This window comes from Polypterus senegalus, chromosome 2 (genome assembly GCF_016835505.1).
Source record: "Polypterus senegalus isolate Bchr_013 chromosome 2, ASM1683550v1, whole genome shotgun sequence".
Taxonomy (NCBI): domain Eukaryota; kingdom Metazoa; phylum Chordata; class Cladistia; order Polypteriformes; family Polypteridae; genus Polypterus; species Polypterus senegalus.
The window spans coordinates 161967363-161971035 of record NC_053155.1 but is presented as its reverse complement, the minus strand read 5'-3'; the positions used below and the strand labels follow the sequence as shown (position 1 = coordinate 161971035).

The 3673-nt window shown below is 36.9% G+C and overlaps 1 protein-coding gene across 3 annotated transcripts in view; it reads right to left on the bottom strand.

Moving 5' to 3' along the window:
• The window catches only part of LOC120523519 (T-lymphoma invasion and metastasis-inducing protein 1-like), a 495064-nt gene extending 492250 nt beyond the window's left edge, over nucleotides 1-2814 (bottom strand). For 2 of the 3 annotated variants that reach the window (XM_039744910.1, XM_039744912.1), the window contains exon 1: nucleotides 1213-1325. The gene's annotated coding sequence lies outside the window, so the exon portion shown is untranslated. Of the gene's footprint in view, nucleotides 1-1212; nucleotides 1326-2670 lie in introns of those variants that run through there. The other variant, XM_039744911.1, reaches the window with a different exon arrangement.
• Nucleotides 2815-3673: the final 859 nt, after the last annotated feature.

Sequence of the window (3673 nt, the reverse complement as noted above, 5' to 3'; positions counted from 1 at the left end):
TTTTAATCATATTACGATGATGTTAATTCATCTTACTGTTCCATCCTGAATGAATCCTGTTTACTTTAATGTCTGTTGGTTGCTGGTAGTACTGAAATTTCCCACGGGAATCAATAAAGTTTCTACACATCCTAAACTAACAATCCAATATATTGGGAGCAATTGAGGCTCCATTCAGTGATTGCTCCTTTCAAGTGCCAATGATGCTGCCGAGAAAAGCTCCAGCAACCGACGACCATGAAACTGGATTAAGCAAGCAAGAAGATGGATGGATGGATTTACTATACTATACTATTAAAGATGACCTACAAAGTCCTGATGTTCATCTGTGTACTTTCCAAGCACTCTCATGAAAATATATCGATTTGTTTGGTAAGTTGGCTTGGATATGGGTGTCTGATAAATAATAATAATAATACCAATAACATTAAAGTTGCCAAAAGTAACAAACTACATCCAAGACGAATATCCTACTAGTGAAAACACCATTTGATGTTTGGCGTCTCCTTTGATTTGATTTTAATTTACATCTGTGCCAATTAATATGTAACCACGCTAAGAGAGTTAATAAGTATTGTTTTGGTGTTTGTATATGACAGATGGATGATGTATCACTTAGACTGAAAAACAAACGCATGTTTATGAATACGTGTTCTGATTCCCGTAATAAGGAGTCAAAAATAGCAGCGCACTGCCATCGAACATACAGTAAATGTTTCGATGCCTAAACAAGTCCCATAATGCTGTCAAAACAAACAGTACGACCTCGTATTGCACATTTAGGTTGCTCAGATAGCTTTCCCGACACCTGTCTTTTAGAAAAGCATAAACAAAATTTTATTCCTACTCGTCGTATAAGCGCGAAGGTAAAAGAAATACTCCACCGGGCTAGTTTATTTAAATTGATATCTGCATAAATATTCAATAACGACGAGTTCAGTGCTGACAAAATGCATTTCGTTTCTTCGCTTACTATCTATCCAAGAAATATCCCAAATTCAATATAATCTGAGATATTCGATGCTCTTACGTGGTCGATATTCCACGTCTGGAGAAACGAAGGGGACCGAAACACCTTTCCTGAACCGGCGCTCATTAGGACCCAGGGGGATCGGTTTTATTCGGCGAAAGACGTATTCACACAATAAAAACAATGTTTTCATGCATTTCCATTAACCATGCAAATTACAACACCGCGTTGTTTCCACTTACCTAACCCATTAATATGTTCCTGGATTCCATTAATAACATAACGAGAGATAAAAAGCAGTACGTTCTTTCCTCTACCGGTCGCTTTCTCCTCATAGGAGCTGCCATGTTGCTTCTCCGCGCAGTACAAGGGGCGGAGCAAACGCACCCGGGAGGCTCAGTTGATTGGAAAGTCCAAACGCAAAGCTTCCTGCAGCTAAGCCAATGAGCGACGACAGTGGAGAAAATTCAAAAGAAGATGTGACTCAGGCAGCCAAAGGATATCCTACTGTTCTCTAAACGTTCTTTCACAGACGGAAACTAAGGTAGTGCTTGTTTTGAAGGTATCGTGGGGGCAGGACTTAGTAGTTTTTGGTTCAGTATTTTATTGGACAGTCTGCCCTTCAGTTATGTTAACAAATTATGCGTAAAGTAAGTGAGCATAAGCAGTACTGTATCGTTATCGCTATAGATCACTGAGAAATTAATGCGATAAATTCTGAGCATTTTGCAAGTTCACTGTTCCAAAGCAGGCAGCATGGAAATATTGTTACGATTGTGTATGAAACATTTTTTGTTTAGGATCTTTATAATACTGCAGTTAATACAGATATAGCAGGCTGTTCATAGAGTCTTTTGGGTCAAAATCTAAGACATCTACTGCATCATCTTTCTAATATAACCTGGAGCAAATTTCTCAAACACAACCCACAATCTGCCATTTACTTATTTCACTTTTCACAAGGTGTACAACAGAGTAAAATTTACAATTTTTGTTCGTGCGTACTAGGCATCTGTTTAGTTCTCACTTGTACATTACTCTGTTTGAAACTGAACTCTTTGAACATGTACTTAATCTACTTAAAATTAATTTCCAACTTTACAGTTACGGGAAGACAGAGACACAGCCGTTGGAATCTTAAGCATGACCGAATGGGTCTCCGCAGTACATAATTACGTCTATAGGTTGTAAGAAAAAACCGGAGCAAACTTTGAACACGGTGAGAATTAGCAAAATTCAGTCAAACAGGACGGAGAGGCTACACAGAAAACAATGAACAACAATGGCGACAGCGAATCCCCTTATACAGTGTACATACAGTCAGTGCAAAGTGCGGAATCATTATAGTCGAAAGAAGGAAAAAACGCGTGTTTCAGGGAGAGTCGAATACGCAAGATACCGGTTATCTTCGAATATGCTAAAATACACAGGTTTTTAAAGAATTTCACAGATTTAGTCCAAAAGCTGCAATTTAAAGTGCATTTTATCAGGTCAAACATGAGTCGATCTAATCAGCATATGTACATCCCATAATACATAAAAAGCGTACGACCAATCACCTTTTTCTTTTAAAATTTTCACACAGACACACATCATCTTTAAATACCAAGCTTACTTGGGTTAATACTCCAAAGATAGTTAGACTGGAAAACAGCACATGTCCGTTTAAATTTAGCAAAAGAAAAAGTAACAAATCTCACCTAATGTTCTGTCATTATTTTATGGTGAGAAAAAATATCATTGTAATCCGAAAATCTGATTTCTTCCATTGCACAAACTTGTTTGCAACCTTTTCTCCACGTTCCCCAAATGTCATGAATGTCAGTTTAAAAAAATAAAAATGCAGCACTTGATCTAGATTTTAAGGCGGCACCTGCAAAATTGGATTCCCCACCCAAATTCTTCTTTAAGGTGTAAATCAGCTTTCTCTTTGTGGTGTTTTTCAAGTGCAGATTCCTTAAAAAGAAAAGATTTCACAGTTGTATATAAAAATTGAAATCTTTGCAAATGTGTGCTACCTTTACATGTCTTTTATACATTCACATTTATTTGCTTAGCAGACACGTTTATGCAAAGCAACTGACAAAAGTGGTAAACATAATCTAGTTAACATCAGCATGGGAGACTGTTGGTGAACAAGTGTTACAGAACTAGGGTACAAAATTAATTACCACAAAAGAACAACACAGAACAAAATACAATGTAGTTACATTTCCTAGGTTACAAAACCTAACTGCTATAGGTGGACAGAAATTCACCAATAAAAGTCTTCAAATGCTTCTTATCAAATTGAGGGAGTCAGAATTTCGAATGAAGGTGAGCAACTTGTTCCACCAGTTAGTAGCTATTCATGAAAAGATTCTGGACTGACATTTATTATGCAGAAGTGGTATCACTAAATACTATTCAATAATAGACCAGAGTAGTCGAGAAAGCAGCATAGGATCTCAGAAGTCTCTCCATATGTATGTGTCTTTAACATACAATGCTTAAAAAATTAAGGAAACACTTAAATCACACATCAGATCTCGATGAACAAAATATTCAGGTGGAGAATCTTTACTGAGTAATACTGTGTACAGTAATTTGTTGACAACAAAATGATGTAACAACAGTCAATGGAAAACAAAATCACCAACCCATTGAGGGCTAGATTCAACATTACACCAAAATCAGTGTGAAAAATCGAAATCACAGGCTGAT